The 16,658-nt window shown below is 39.3% G+C and overlaps 8 non-coding genes across 8 annotated transcripts; 3 read left to right on the plus strand and 5 right to left on the minus strand.

Annotated features, from left to right (window-relative positions):
* Positions 1-124: 124 nt before the first annotated feature.
* Trnak-uuu (transfer RNA lysine (anticodon UUU)) lies at positions 125-197 on the minus strand. The gene has a single exon. It is a non-coding gene; the product is annotated as a tRNA-Lys (tRNA).
* A 5,778-nt stretch (positions 198-5,975) lies between these two features.
* Positions 5,976-6,057, plus strand: Trnal-aag (transfer RNA leucine (anticodon AAG)). Its single transcript has one exon. It is a non-coding gene; the product is annotated as a tRNA-Leu (tRNA).
* Positions 6,058-7,406: 1,349 nt separating this feature from the next.
* On the minus strand, positions 7,407-7,479 carry Trnak-uuu (transfer RNA lysine (anticodon UUU)). The gene has a single exon. It is a non-coding gene; the product is annotated as a tRNA-Lys (tRNA).
* Positions 7,480-8,678: 1,199 nt separating this feature from the next.
* Trnak-uuu (transfer RNA lysine (anticodon UUU)) lies at positions 8,679-8,751 on the minus strand. Its single transcript has one exon. It is a non-coding gene; the product is annotated as a tRNA-Lys (tRNA).
* Positions 8,752-12,150: 3,399 nt separating this feature from the next.
* On the plus strand, positions 12,151-12,232 carry Trnal-aag (transfer RNA leucine (anticodon AAG)). Its single transcript has one exon. It is a non-coding gene; the product is annotated as a tRNA-Leu (tRNA).
* A 459-nt stretch (positions 12,233-12,691) lies between these two features.
* Positions 12,692-12,766, minus strand: Trnak-uuu (transfer RNA lysine (anticodon UUU)). Its single transcript has one exon. It is a non-coding gene; the product is annotated as a tRNA-Lys (tRNA).
* A 1,145-nt stretch (positions 12,767-13,911) lies between these two features.
* Trnal-aag (transfer RNA leucine (anticodon AAG)) lies at positions 13,912-13,993 on the plus strand. Its single transcript has one exon. It is a non-coding gene; the product is annotated as a tRNA-Leu (tRNA).
* Positions 13,994-14,484: 491 nt separating this feature from the next.
* Positions 14,485-14,557, minus strand: Trnak-uuu (transfer RNA lysine (anticodon UUU)). Its single transcript has one exon. It is a non-coding gene; the product is annotated as a tRNA-Lys (tRNA).
* Positions 14,558-16,658: the final 2,101 nt, after the last annotated feature.

Raw genomic sequence — 16,658 nt, forward strand, 5'->3', positions numbered from 1 at the left:
ATATCAGTGGCCACATGCCTATGTGCAACTCTCCTTTGCATTCTTGAGACGTTACATCCTGAGCCAAAGGCGAAAACTGAGTACTTCGACAATTCATATCTTGAGGAAAAAAAAAACGTGTTGTCGCCCGATATGGGACTTGAACCCATGACCCTCAGATTAAAAGTCTGATGCTCTACCGACTGAGCTAACCGGGCGGCTCACACCGAAACTCAAGTTAAGTTCGAAGCTTTTAACGATTTTTAAGCTTTAATACGTCAGTTGTGAAAACTCGGAAATGAATTGCCTACCACAAGTAACATGTTGTGAAATTTCAATTTAGCTCTCAGTAAAAAAAAAAATGATATTACTAAAATGAAAGGTTTGTTACTTCTACTCTACTCTATTTTATTTCTATTTTTATTCTTCCGTTCAGTACAGCAGCACAGACAGACTTTAGTGCCCTCCTTTATTCTCCTTTCCGGTTGCTTAGTAACAAGTGGTCACAGGGTTCCTACTTTTTTTTTTTTTTTTAAAATATTTTTTAATTAAAGCATTTCTTACGTTTACATACAAAATAGAAATTAAGAAGAGAAAAAAAAAACACACACACACGCACACACACACACACATATATATATAGTACAAACAAAAAAATACAAAGCTAAACAAAGCTATTACAGCAATACAGTTACTTAGCATGTAAATTACAATGACATCACTTTAAACTACTAATTGTTGAAATTAATCATAACATCACTTTTTCGTAAAAACGCTTATTAACTTTTCCCACTTTCTAAAATGATTGTTTAATTTGTCTCTTTTCCTGGCAATATGGACTTCGATGTTATAAATACGCCTTGTCCTGGCTATAAAACCTTGAAGAGAAGGTATACCATTCAGGTATTTCCGAGAGTAAATATAAAACTTACCCAGAAGCAAAATATGGTTAAACAGGAGAAAATCTTCTGCAATATCGAACTTACCAAAAATGACGTCCTCCTCTTTAAGGTTATCAACAGAGATGTTATTATCGCGCAACCAGGACAAGACATGTTTCCAAAAACTAGATGATACTCTACAGGAAAAGAGTAAATGCTCTAGGGATTCAACCTCTGTTTGGCAGAAAGCACAGGATGGCGACTCAGCCAAGCCGAAACGAAACAGTTTTTCGTTTGTAAAGACAATACGGTTTAAAATTTTAAACTGAAATTCTCTAAGTTTAGATTCTAATGTTGTGCGAAAAGGTAGCGAATAAACACTTTTCCAATCAATATCAATGTTTGAATACTTTGCAGCTAACTTTACTTTAGCAGTAGGCGTTGTTTGTTTTTTCTCCAGGAAAAGCCGGTAGATTTGCTTTGAGGAAGCATCAAGAATTGGAACCAAATTGTTACTTATTAGGATAGTCGGTGAATCCGGAAGTGGATCAATCACCGGTGCAGTAGTTGCCCTTTTAATTGTCAAGCGCCAACTGGCAGGCATAGAGTTAATAATACCCGTAATGAAGAAACCTTGCTCAGGATTGAGATTTTCTTTAGTTGAAAATAAATCGCAAATTTTTAAAAACCCTAAATCTGCAATATCTCTACGATACACAGATTTCTTATTAATGCAGAGAAGCTTGTTATTCCAAATAACTTCATTTGCAATTTCATGTAGCAAGCTGGGTGTTTTTGCATTTACTTCTGACCACGCATCGAGACATTGCTTGTAGAAACTTGGTAAATAAATTCTTAATTTAGAAGTATCAAAATTACAATGCAATATGAGCTTCCCACCAACGGGGATAAGAACCTCATTTTAAAAAGCTTTCCACGGACTTTTATAGCCTTCCAAATATTTTTTTATACATATCACTCGTCTGGTACGAACCATAGAATCAATATCGAGCATATTTAAGCCACCCTTCTCAACTTCCGAAATCATCACATTTCGTTTTACTTTATCTTTCCCATTCCAAATAAAATGGTAAAAAAGCGAGTCGGCCTCTTTGATAAGGTCTTTAGAAATTGGCAACACCGACGCTCTAAACATAAACTTAGGGATGGCAAAGGTTTTTACAATTTGTATTCTACCTAAGAGAGAAAGACCACGCCATTTCCACAAATTGATCGTCTTCTTAAGTGATTTCAAAGTATTCCTAAAATTCAATTCATCTCTTTGTTTAGCGTCATAGCCGAAGTAGACGCCTAGAATTTTAATAGTGTCACAAAGATTTGGCATATCAGAATACCCCTCCCAAAGAGAACTACTATTTCCTAAAGCTAAGGCTTCGGTTTTTTCATTATTTATTTTTAAACCAGAACATTCACCAAAAGTCTTCAGCGTAACAAATAGGTTGGTATAAGAACTACTGTCTTTGATAAAGCAGGTCATGTCATCAGCGAAAAGGGAAAGTTTAACAGGTTCATCTCGTATCGTAATGCCCTTAATGCCATCATCTTCTCTTATCTTTATAGCTAAGGTCTCCAAAGCTATTATGAACAGGTAGGGAGAGAGGGGATCTCCCTGCCTTACTCCCCTACTTAATGCAAAAGGTCCTGTTGTAAAACCATTGTCCATTACACAGCTAGAGGCGTTGTTATATAAGACCCGTATCCACTGAATAAAAGAAGGACCAAAGTTAAATGCATGTAATACTCTTAAAAGGAAATTTAAATTGAGCGAGTCGAAAGCTTTTTCAAAGTCTATAGCTACTAGAATCCCAGGTATATCTTTGTACCTAGCATATTCAATCACATCATCGATCGTTCTGACGGCATCAAAAATTTTTCTCCCCTTTACAAACGCGTTTTGATTAAAATGAATTACTTCAGGAAGCACCTTTTCCAAACGCTTTGCCAAAGTTTTAGACGCCAATTTAGCATCAACATTTACAAGAGATATTGGACGCCAATTCTTCACCAACCTTTTGTCTTTTCCTTTCTTTTCAATTAAGGTGATAACGGCCTGTTTCTGTGAGTTCGATAGTTCACCGTATTCGAAAGCATAGTTCAAACTATCAACTACCAACTTTCCAAGCAAGGGCCAAAAGGCTGAGTAAAACTCGGCTGTTAAACCATCGTTCCCTGGCGATTTATTCTTTTGGAAGGTCTGTAATACATTATAGCATTCATCATATCTAAGGATACCCTCGCAAACGTTCCTCTTCTCCTCGGCTAAAAATGGAACATCGGTGAGATCATTTATAAACGAAGAAATTGTCTGCGTGTCTGCGGAATTTCTACTATCATAGAGATTAGAATAATATGATTCCAATTCATTCATAATCTTTTTTGGGTCGCTAGTTAATTCTCCAACAGTTGTTAAGATTTTGCGGACACTGCTTTTAGTTTTGTTTGAATTTTCTAAATTCCAAAAATATTTGTTGTTTTTTTCACCCATTTCATACCAGGTTGCCCTAGAGCGAATGATTGCCCCTTGTGTAATGTAATCGTACAATTGATCATATTCTGTTTGAAGGCAATCCAGTTCCTCGAGATTTCCACTATTTGGATCAATATCACATTTTTCTGTACATTCCTTCAGCTTATCTTCCACCTTTTGTAGTTTTGCTCTTCTTTCACGGGCTTTACCTTTACTGTATGTAATTGTTCGCTGTCTTATTTTGTATTTAATTAAATCCCATAAAACACGCTTATCCTGAACCTCTTTAAATTCCTCTAACCAATTCACATATTCAGTGGTTAAAAGTTCACAGTAGTCCAAGTCATTTACTAAGTTCGAATTGAATTTCCAGAAATTCGGTCCTCTCTCAGTTTCATCTAAGCCGCAAATTGAAAGGGTTATTGCCGAATGGTCAGTTTTTATTGATGTTTTAATCTCCGCTGAAATTATCTCATCTTGCAAACTGTCGCTTATAAGCCAAAAATCTAAACGCCTCTGCACAACCGGAGTTTTTTGACGCCAAGTAAATCGTGATGTAGTGGGGTTCCTAATACGCCAGATATCAACCAGATCGAAATCGAGGTGCATATCGTCAACTAATATTGCGGAGTCTTTCTTTCTGTTGTTTCCGCCCCGTCCATCTAAGTCAGGGTCAAGTATGACGTTAAAATCGCCTCCGACGATAATTGGGTAATCCTGTTCTGTTCTAGCCGCTTTCAAAATTTCTGATATTTCTTTAAAAAAGGTACATTGTTCACTACATTTGTTTGGAGCGTATATATTTAAAAGAAAGTATGGTGAATCCTGAATGGAAACCTCTAGGAAAACATAGCGACCTTGCGAATCAACCTTGATAGATCGCATTTGAAAGTCTAAGTTATCCCTTACCAGTACAAGTACACCTCGACTATGGCTACTACCGTGCGAAAAGAACATGTTTCCTTTCCACTGTTTTCTCCAGATATTTTCGACTTCTTGAGTACTGTAGGTTTCTTGCAGAAAACAAATATCGGCTCCAGAATTTAAAAGCCAGCTAAAAATTGCTTTCCGCTTTTCAAAAGTACGAATCCCTCGAGCATTTAGTGACAAAAGGCTAAAATCAACGTTACTACGCCCTACTTCGCCAAAGGGAAAAACAACTTCATTAGGTGGGAAAAGTTAAGAGTTAGTTTGGCACCTTCAAACTTTAAAGAATATATCCTCATTAACGCGCCAGAATAGCTTTGAAAAACATAGTAAAAGCAAAGCAGAACATCTACAAAAGCAAAAACGAAAAAATTACATTTCAACGAAATACTGAAAAACACAAAACTTAAAAGAGCAGCAAGATAAATCTCCTTAACGCTGCCCTTGAGGATGGAACTAATTAAATAATTCGACATCTCTCCTAGAGAGCTTTTGCTGCATGTTTATAATATACAATAACCAAACGATAACACCTTACAGCCTTGCTATAACAAATAAAGGTCACAGATAATATAACCCTTACGCAGAAATGAACTTGCCATCAATAAAGAGTTTATCCGGTTCCGATTTACTAAAGGATACTTTTTGGCCCCTTTTTTTAGCTTCCTTTAATTTAGGCATTTGTTTGCGCCTTCTCTCTATGATTTCCTGAGGGAAGTCTTGCAAAATCATATACTCAGTGCCTTTCAATTCAAACCCAGCACGAAGCACTGTCTCACGATCTTGATAGCGTAAAAAACGGGCTAATATCGGCCTGGGCTTTCCACGTACGGATTTACCGATCCGATGCACTCGTTGAAACTCCATATTCCTCTTTGGATCCCCAAAGCCAAGGACATCATGAAGAAACTCACACAAAACATCAATTGTGCCAACCGCATCTTTCCCCTGCGAAGCGCTGGCTTCGTTTTCCGGTATGCTAAAAAATTTCAGATTTTCTCTCCTGCTGTACGATTCGAGATAAAGGTGTTGCGTGTGCAAATATTCTGTTTGCTTATCCTTGTCTTCTACCGTTCCACGAAGCTCTTCAACTTCTTTGTTGAGATATGTAAGACTCTTATCCATACCTTTGATCGAACTTTCCACAGCACGTGCATCTTCTTTCATATTGTCGATAGTTGATTCGACGTTCCCCAATCTGCTTGTTAAATCCTTCAACGTTGCCTCAATTGCATCGAGTTTCTCCAGTTTCTTAAGTTCCCCAAGAATTTTATCGAGTTTTTCACTAACGTTACCGGCCATGTTTAAAGCTTGGAGAACCTCGTCTTCCTCGGCTAAACTCTTTGAACGCTTTTCCTGCGGAGAACTTGACTCAGACGAATCTGAATTGCTTCTCTCTGATATTGTACGTTTCAAAGAAGAAAGGATGGTTTCCATATACAAGAAATGCAGGCTGCCAGAAAATTAACTCAATAACCAGAGCGGAGCTCTCGAAAACACGTCTACTCGCTACGCATGCCAGCCCCAGTCCCACAGGGTTCCTACTACATGTAGGACCCCTTTTCCATCAACTGTAGCATTTACACACTAAAGTCATTTACACTTGTGAACATGGTAGTCATGGATCTTTTTGTTTTTTTTGCTTTTTGCCAATATTGGGAAAACCAATTGTACTCTAAATAGCAGGTTAAGGTGTGTACGGTAGCGTGGCCGAGCGGTCTAAGGCGCTGGTTTAAGGCACCAGTCTCTTCGGGGGCGTGGGTTCGAATCCCACCGCTGCCATCTACTTTTTTTTCCCAAAAAAACATTACCTTTTTTCGGAAAAAATTAAAATGAATTAATAGGTAATTCTCCCTTTGTTACCCGACGCTACGCGACAGGGCCTTGCTTCAATTCATCTTAATTGCCTGGTGCTACTTAATATTGTCTATCAACACTGCGACGCTTCTGTCTTTTTAAAAAATGGTAAAATAATCTTACTTGAACTCACTGGAAAACTTAGGTTTAAAAAGACAGAAAAATGAAAAAAAAAAAAAAAAACCCTGCGAAAACAGCCGTTTCTCCTCGCTCTTCGCCGCTGAGGCTATTTCGCGAGGAATAGCGTCTAGGACTTGGCGACAGAAATTCCATACTGATGACGGAAAATCTCTTCGGAATACGGTAAGAAGCGGTGATTAGTCAACGGAGTAGTTACATTGTTTTAGCTATTGTTTACGAACAACAGACAAAAGAAAAAAGCCAGGAAGGTCAAATGTAAACGCGATGAATCTCTAACAAAACAGTCATATTTAGTGGAATATATTCTTCTCGAGAAGAAGCATTTGAGTTTTACTGGAGGTCGTTCGCAGACTGAACACAACACTTAAGTAAAATCGACCAGGAGAAACGTAAAATTGAACAAATTTCAATGTGGAACCCCCGGGGGTAGTCCCTTAAATAAGCTATAGAGGTATGTGCCGCCCCATCGGTTAGGGTTTTTGCGCCGTTTTGGTCTGAAAATGGGTATGCACTTTGCCCAATTTGGTCTGGAATCAGGTATGGTTTTCGAGGGAACTACGGAGTGTATGAACGTATTTATCGTTTTTATTCCAAATGAGTAAGCAAGAAAGAGAAATATGCGAATTCGAAATTTTGAATAAATTTTGTTTGCACTTTAATCTGAGTAATGATAATTTCTGCCTTAAGGCCAGGTCTGAAAACGGGTATGGATTTCGAGAGGTCTAGTCTGAAAACGGGTGTGGAAAACCTACATTTTTTGGTCTGAAATCGGGTCAGGATTTGAGGAACTAGGCGGCACACCCCCACCAAAAATTCCCAGGAGCACCCCCCCCCCCCCCCTCCACCGGTGGAACCCCATGACTACCATATATATTATGTAAACATTAATTTTCTGTCGCTGAGTCGCAGACGTTCCTTCGTGCGAGACGTCCCCAGCGGCGAAGAGCGAGGAGAAACGGCCGATTTCGCAGGCTACAAAAGAAAGGGCTCAACAACAAACATAATCCAGCATATCGGTATCCACATTCAAGTCTCCTGATACTTAGCTTGACACTTTACATTAATCATCTGTGAGCCAAAAACAAGAAATAAGTACTTCGAAAATTCAAATAATGAGAAAAATAAAAACATGTCGCCCGATATGGGACTTGAACCCATGAGCCTCAGATTAAAAGTCTGATGCTCTACCGACTGAGCTAACCGGGCAGCTCACATAGAAATTTAAGTTAAGTTCGAGGCTTCTAACGGTTTTTAATTAAGTTTACCCCAGTTTTGAGAAGCGCACAAAGAACAACCTAACAGAGGTAAGAAATTAACTGCAACAACCGTGGACGAAGATCCTGCTGGTTGTCAACGGCACTTGGATCTCTAGAAAAGAGATCTAATCAGCTAAGATATTAAGAACCAAAAATCAAGAAGTCCAAAGACTACTGCAAAGCTGATCATATCAACGTGTATTGCTTTTTCATAACGATATTACGGCTGGCCATACCAGCCTTCATCAGGTTTATAGGTGTCACTGTAAACCTGAAGATAGCCGTAATGTTGTTATGAAAAAGCAATAGACGTTGTTATGAACTTTTGTTTTTCGGGTTCTAACACAGGTAACAGATTGTGAAATTTCACTTTAGTTCTCAACATGCTCAATGCAAATTGATATTCAAAAGGCAAGGTTGGTAACTTCTCTGCCTCTGTCTTTCGATTTTTATTCTTCCGTTTAACACAGCAGCGCAGACAGCACAGCAGTTTTTTTGCATTCAAGTACTTTAATTCTTCGTTGTGGTTGCTATGTAACAAACGGTCAGGGGGTTCCTCTTTTCCATCATCATACTGCAAAAGCTAATAAGGCCTTTGTTCTGCCACATTTTCAGTATTGTTCTGTAGTATGGCACTTCTGGAGCTCTAGGAACAGCGAAAAACTTGAGTCATTGAATAAGCGGGCAATGCGTGTAGTTTTTAATGACAGGGAATCAACATACAGTCGGCTGTTACATACAGTCGGCTTACAGGAACTGACGTATTGTCATTGTGTAGACCTGCTTCCACTTCTTATGGTCTTCACTCTTTTAAGTATTTTGCCTGTAAGACTTGGAACTCTCTACCTAAGAACATTAGAACGGAGTACACTTTGGCTGGTTTTAAACGTCTAATACGAACCATCTCCTTTCATAGCACTAAGCATTAACAGATATAGAATTATTACTTAGTAATGTTATTTTATTATTTGCATTTTTTTCTTCTCTCGAAGATATTAGCTTTTGAGCTACTCTGAAAATTCGATATAAAATGAAGTCATGTATGTATGTATGTATGCACTCTCCTTAACGTATTTCATATGATACATCAGTCAATTGTGAGCCAAAAAGAAATCAAAACATAACCTTGAAAATTCATAAAAGGGAAGTCGCCCGATATGGGACTTAAACCCATGACCCTCAGATTAAAAGTCTGATGCTCTACCAACTGAGCTAACCGGGCGGCTCACATTGAAAGTCAAGCTAAGTTCGGAGCTTGTAACGGTTTTAATTTAGCCTACGCCAATAGTGAAAACTACGCAAAGAACAACTTAAGGTGGCTCGATACAGTTTTTCAGGGTCAATACCTCCCAAGTTTGAGCATAAACTACGTCGCCATAAACAATGATTTGGAAAAATTGCCACCACAGTTGTATTAGATAAAGGTGAAAATTTATTATGATCAGGGTTGTAATGACATCGGAGTTGTCGTAGCAACGAAATGAAGCTGTTACCTATTTTACTTGCAGCAATTTCTCCCCACTGGGATTTGTTCTTCCAAAATCGTTTACCGGAGCTTTTTCCTCCAACAGCTGCCTCGATGTTCGTGCAGTTTAGGCAAATCTGTAAGAGCGTTATCATATTTTGGGATGAAGTCTTTATGGTTAGAAATACGGTAAAAAAATTGACCAACTTGATATTCGGCCGTTATCTGTAGAAAACGAAGAGCTTTTGTCATGCAATCTCACCTCATAGTAGTTTCAATCTTTTTAAAAACGTGTGTGAAAGATCATGGACGTAGCTCCAGCCAATTACTAGAAAGAAGGATTTGATTAGTATGTATCGGTGTTGGTCTACTTTTACAAATTAGCGACGTAGTTTATGCTCAAACTTGGGAGGCCTGACCCTGAAAAACTGTATCGAGCGACACTAACACAGGTACAGTCGAACCATGTTGATACAGACACTGAAGGGACCATAGAAAGTGTCTGTGTTAACGGGGTGTCCGTATTAAGAGAGTCATGTTATTATTAAGTCAAAAAACACTGAGAACAAAATACGAGAGAAATAAAAGAGGGCATTAAACATCTCAAACATTCGCAAATACGTCATTCCGCGGACTCGAACTCGGATAACTAGAATTCCCCGCTAACTCGAACTAAATTTCCTTACCCTTGAACTAATTGCACTGAAATTTACCCCGATAACTCGAATTTCGTTTCCCTTCAGAGTTCGGAGATACCGGGTTTCTACTGCAGTTTGATGCTTGAAACTTACTAAATCTGAAGTCTGAAATTGACGTCTACAAATCATTCTACAAGGTTTACTTAGCGCTGGGAACATCGCCATGGCAACTGAAGGTTTTGTTTACTTTCAAAAAGTGAAGGTTTGTTTCGACGCGACACAGTTGATAATGAGGTGTCTGCATTAGCGAGGTTGACTTTCTATGAAAATCTGTCCATTGGGCAAGAAACAAGTGTCCGTTGTGCGCATCAACGGGTGTCCGTATTAGGCGGGTTGAGTTTAGGGAAAATTATGGGGTTTCCCTAGGGACAAAGAAAGCTGTCCGTAAGAACGAGATGTCACGTATTAAGCGGGTGTCCGTAAGGGTGGATTTCCACTGTCACGTAATTTTTAAGTCCGTCACATTTACAGTGTACGTGCATTCAAAACACCTTCAGTAAAACAGTTATACGGGTCTTGGACATGTGTAAGCTTATATCATGTGAAGTTTCGAGTGAGATCAGTCCATTTATATATTTTTGTTTTTAGGTTCCCATTTCTGATGGCTTTAATTTACACCTTTATTGAGAGGTATGTGTGGCGAGAAATTTAAAGAGAGCTGTGACCTTTCAAATCTTTCTAATCAGTCGTGCTTGCTGAAGGGGAGAAGACACAGAACTTGTGAGACTAGAATAACAAGGTTACGCACAAATTTAATTCAGATAAAAGCTTAGCAAGATACAGATACAAACAAAAGCAAAAACTCTGGACCATATTGAGACTGTAAGCTATAACAAGCAATAACACCAAACTCTGCTTTAGTGAGTGACTTATCTTGCTCTAACGCTTTGGTTTTCTCTTTACTGCTCATTACGTGCTCATTTGCCCTCGCGCCAAAGTGAAACCGCCAGCTTCGCAGGCTGTTAAACTTGTGTGCAAAATTTTCGAAGTACAGTATAAATTCCGTCGTCCGAGTCTTTCTTACCATTATCCCGAATTTAGACTTCTAAAAAGCGTATGTTGCATTAAACAGAAGGAAATACTAGAAATGAAAAGGCAATCTGCAATACGGCGCTGTTTTTGTCGAAACACGCAACGCCTCTGGGTTTATCTGGGTTAACAATCAGTGGCCGGGTATGTAAATACCTGAATATTGCGGAAACTACCGAACGGAAGAACATTTATTGCTGGGGGTGCCTTGAGGCAACCCAGTAATGATAATTTATTGGCAAGGTTGGTAACTTCTACTCTGCGCCCCCCCCCCCCCCCCCTCACCTTTTTTTTTCGATTTTTATTCTTCTGTCCAACACTGCAGCACACACAGCACAGCAGTTTTTTTACATCCAAGTCTTGGCCTCAGCTTTAGTTCAGTTCCACACAATCGTTCAATAACCACACCCAGTAGTTCAATGACCACACATTAGTTCATTGAGCGCAGACTATATGTAAAAAAAAAGTACGTTAGATTTTTAGATATAAATTTGCAGCCTTAACTTAGTGGTAATTACTCATTTAGCGATGACACAAAGACTATATTAAGAAATAGCTATGGTTCACAGTTCGTTTTAGTGAGCTCCGTAATGTAAACAAAAATATAGACTGATGATAAGTTGATAATCAAATAGTCTGCTCAGAAGGTCTGTTATTCTTATCAGGAGCGCGTGAACAGACCTTGAAAGAGAATCAGCGCTGAAAGGAAAGTTAACTCGTTCCGAAAGAAACTTCAAACAGTCGACTCCCGGTAACTCGACCCTCCCGCTAACTCGAAGCAATTTTCATAGCTTTTCATTTCCCTCCAGATCGTTTTCTAAATAATTTTACCCTCCATAAGTCGAACTCCCGATAACTCGAACTATTTCTGTTTCCCTTGAAGGTTCGAATTATCGGGAGTTGACTGTTATTACTAAATAACCCGAAAAAGCGCGCGCTGAGAATCAGGAAAAACATATCCATTAACGGTGGTGGAATTGACGTTGACTGACTTGTGGGATTACTAAATAGCAGGACTTTTAGGCACCCAACTTTAGGTCTTCCTTATGGTTGCTAAGAAACAAAAGATTACGGGGTTCTGTAGGACCTCTTTTCCATCAAGTGTAAAATCATCTACAAATAATTCTTATACTAATAATTAGATAAGGCAGTCACTGTTCAATAGGCTATCTGCATGATGGTGTCAGTTTACTACTATGACAAGGATCCTTCAGGGTTTTGCTTTCTTGATTAAATTAGGGCCTTTGTTATTTAAACCTCACTGAGGCTACCAAATTTAAATATGAAAAAAGTGATAATAATAAAAAGAATTCTGGTCGTAGTAGTAAAATCACGCCATCGTGCAAATGTCCCATTCTTTTGCTTTCATCTTTCCTCCCCAATGATGGGAAAGCCATGTGTATTCTAAATAGCAGGGTAAAGAATATACGGTAGCGTGGCCGAGTGGTCTAAGGCGCTGGTTTAAGGCACCAGTCTCTTCGGAGGCGTGGGTTCGAATCCCACCGCTGCCATTCATTTTTTTGAAATAATAGTTGTAATAACTTAACTCCCAAGCTACATGAAGAGCTTCACTTTTCGAGGTTCAGCCCATAAGGCAAAACCTTTTTTTTTTATTATACATCAGTTAAGGCAAAATTCTGTGTACACACTGTATATAAAAAAAACCACCAAAAAATGTTACATATTACGCTACATAGCATTGAATGGTTTACACTGGAAAAAAAAAACTTGTAAAAAATATTCCTCTTGTTCAATTTTATCCTATTTTATTGCCCATCCAAATTAAAAGTCTAGGACTGAGCTGTGTTCTATGCGATTTATTATGGGTTATTGGGGTGGAAAAATTAACCAACCCACAGTATTAAGGGCCCTCATACAGCACTTTCCTGCGCGTGTTTGATATGATACATCAGTCATTTGTGAGCCAAAAACTAATCAAAACATCACCTCGAAAAGTTACAAAAAGGGACGGCTTCCGATATGGGACTTGAACCCATGACCCTCAGATTAAAAGTCTGATGCTCTACCGACTGAGCTAACCGGGCGGCTCACAATCCCTTCTATAATGGTAGTTCCAATTGTTGCATCTGGTGATCGAACCAGCGCGAGTAATTACTTGTACAGACCAATTACAGTCTTACCAATTCTAAGCAAGATCATCGAGAAAACTGTTCACCGTCAGCTGTATACCCACTTCAAGGAGAACACCCTTTTGGCCCCTGAACAGTTTGATTCTCGCCCAAACCTCTCAAGTGAGTCGGCAGTTGCTCATCTGACTGAGAATATCTTGGATAATAAGGATGTTGTGGTTTAGTTTTATCCTTGGTTCAAATTCTATTTCTGTTTGTTTTCAAATTAATTATCATAATTACCATACCCCAAAACAAAGGGAAACAAAATTTAAACCAAGGATAAAAGTGGACCCCAACATATACACTTATAGACTTGTCATGTGACCTCCAGTGGTTAGAGGTTCGCGGTGAACTCGGATCTAAAACTCTCTATTGTGGCCAATACAGGGAAGCTCGCATGTAAGAGGTACCGTGTGAAATTTCACTTTAGATCTCAGTACAAACCAATCATCAAAAGGCAAGTTTGGTTACTTCTGCTCTGCCTCTGTTTTTCGATTTATATTTTTACAGTACAGCAGTACAGGCAGCACAGTAGTTTTTTTTTTTCATTTAAATCGTGGCCTCATCAAATAGCGGGACTTTAGTACCCTCCTTTACTTTTTCGTTACGGTTTCTTAGTAACAAATCAGGCCCGACGGGGTTCTTACATTTAAGACCTATTTCCCTCAACTGAAATATATACTCACTAAGGTCGTCAGCGAACTATGCCTATACTACTAATTAGATAAGGTAATCACTGTATATTTTTTTCCCAATGATAGGAGAACCAAGTGTATTCTAAATAGCCGGGTAGGGTATATACGGTAGCGTGGGCGAGCCGAGTGGTCTAAGGCACCAGTCTCTTCGGAGGCGTGGGTTCCATGCGATTTATCAATCGTTATTAAAGTTGGAAAAAAAGGTAAGACTTCACCAACTTAGAGGCCTTTTTCAAAAATAACATAATAATGTTTGTTGTCCCTCCAAAATTTTGCATAGTGTAGACATTGTTTTCAGTTTCTCTTGTGACAATTAGATAAGGTAGTGACGGGTTAGTGGAAGAGCAAATAACAGGTATATATGGTAGCGTGGCCGAGCGGTCTAAGGCGCTGGTTTAAGGCACCAGTCTCTTCGGGGGCGTGGGTTCGAATCCCACCGTTGCCATCGAAACATTTTGCTCTAAATTGCAACAAAAACTAAGCAAGTAATCATTGAACTCCGACGCTACACGAACAGCTTCACTTTTCTAGGGGCAGCCAATACCAGCAAAACCTTGTTTTATTTTGCAACATTTCGGGCATTAGTCAGAGTAGACAGTTTATATATAAAAAAAACCGCCATGAATCTTCCTCGGAAAAAGACTACACGCTACTTGGCATTGAATGTTTTTTTTTTTTGGAAAAAAGGTTTTAAAAACACCTTCCGGCTCTTGTTCAATTCTATCCTGCGTTTTCGACTTCCCGAATGGAAAGTCTCACTTTTCAAACGACTGTTGATAGATATACGGAACACAGCTTCGTAAATGAACAGGTTTATAAAAACTAACCTATTAATGGCTCTCATACAGCTCCCCTCCTTTGCATGGTTAATAATCAGTCATTTATGAGCCAAAAAGAAATTAAAACATAACCTTGAAAAGTTATAAAAAGCGACGTCGCCCGATATGGGACTTGAACCCATGACCCTCAGATTAAAAGTCTGATGCTCTACCGACTGAGCTAACCGGGCGGCTCATAAACAGCTTTGCGGTAATGAAAATGTCCATACCATTGCCAAATGGGATGTCTATAAAAAACAAAAAGATAAGTGTGCCTTCGTTAAGTCAGTTAATCCTCCCTGCTCCTGTTTTTGTAGGAAAGTTGTTTCGAATTTTATTTCTATGTCACCAGGCGTGATAAGAGTATACACATGTGCGCAAAATACCAAACATGTTCACTAGACTTGAGACTGAAGCGTTTACAAGACAACAAGACTTCAAATTCTTTTCACTGTCTCACACGTTGAGCGATTGCTCCAAGTTGCCGTACTAAAGCACCTTCTTTAGTTGGTCTTATTCCCTAGCGGGAACAAAACATAGGTGAACAGTGGACAACATATATTGTCTGCCTCGTTCCATAGTCGTCTCAAGTGTATTTGGAAAAGAAAAAACGCGACTGCAAGTGATAGTATCGCGCAAGGGACCTTGGGAATGTTTAGTGTTGACGCAAAGGACGCTGGGAAGGGTGAACGAGAAAAATGAGACTTTCCCTTTCCCACGATACCTAGCGCGAAACCTATAATCGCTCCAGTCGCTCTCGAATGGCTCTCCAATCCGCTAGAATGCACCTGGGTACGAGGCGGATATCTTGTAGTTCAAAACAATTTCGGTAGAAAAACAAAGAAAGGCGTAAGGCACTCCAAGGCCGATTAAAAGCCTTTACCTGACGCCGGGCAGTTAGTGGTCCCTGATGCTCTACCGACTGAGCTACCCGGGCGGCTCACATTGAAAGTCAAACTAAGTTCGGAGCTTGTAACGGTTTTAATTTAGCCTACGCCAGTAGTGAAAACCACGCAAAGAACAACTTAAGGTGGCTCGATACAGTTTTTCAGGGTCAATACCTCCCAAGTTTGAGCATAAACTATGTCGCCATAAACAATGATTTGGATAAATTGCCACCACAGTTGTATGAGATTTGTTGTGATCAGGGTTGCAATGACATCGGAGTTGTCGTAGCACCGAAATGACGCCGTTACCTACTTTACTTGCGGCAATTTCTCTGCACAGGGAACTGTTCTTCCAAAATCGTTTACCGGAGCTTTTTCCTCCAACATCCGCCTTAATGTTCGTGAAGTTTAGGCGAAATCTGTAAGAGCGTTATCATATTTTGGGATGAAGTCTTTATTAGAAATACGGTAAAAAATTGACCAACTTGATATTCGACCGTTATCTGTAGAAAACGAAGAGCTTTTGTCCCATGCAATTTCACCTCATAGTAGTTTCAATCTTTTTAAAAACGTGTGTGAAAGATCATGGACGTAGCTCCAGCCGATTACTAGAAAGAAGGATTTGATTAGTATGTATCGAGGCGCTCTTGTTGGCGGTTTTGTAAACATGTTGGTCTACTTTTACAAATTAGCGACGTAGTTTATGCTCAAACTTGGGAGGTATTGACCCTGAAAAACTGTATCGAGCGACACTAACGCAGGCCAAGAGTCAAACCCCGTTAATACAGGCACTGAAGGGACCATAGAAAGAGTTCGTATTTATGGGGTGTCCGTATTAAGCGAGTCGTGTTATTAAAGTCAAAAAACACTTTTTATTACTGAGAACAAAATACGAGAGAAATAAAAACGGACATTAGCATCGTCAAATTAAACATCTAAAAGATTCGCAAATACGTCATTCCGCGGACTCAAACTCGTATAACTCGAATTCCCCGCTAACTCGAACTAAATTTCCTTTCCCTTGAACAAATTTCACTGAAATTCAGTACCCCGATAACTCGAATTTTTCGCTAACTCGAATTGTTTTTCGTTTACCTTCAGAGTTCGGAGATACCGGGTTTCTACTGCAGTTTGATGCCTGAAGCTTACTAAATCTGAAGTCTGAAATTGACGTCTACAAATCATTCTACACGGTTTACTTAGCGCTGGGAACATCGACATGCTGTCAACTGAAGGTTTTGTTTACCTTCAAAAAGTGAAGGTTAGTACGACACACTTGGTAATGAGGTGTCCGCATTAGCGAAGTTGACTTTCTATGAGAATCTGTTCATTGGGCAAGAAAGAAGTGTCCGTTCTGTGCATCAACGGGTGTCCGTATTAGGCGGGTTGAGTTTAGAGAAAATGT

This window comes from Porites lutea, chromosome 1, assembly GCF_958299795.1.
Source record: "Porites lutea chromosome 1, jaPorLute2.1, whole genome shotgun sequence".
Taxonomy (NCBI): Eukaryota; Metazoa; Cnidaria; class Anthozoa; order Scleractinia; family Poritidae; genus Porites; species Porites lutea.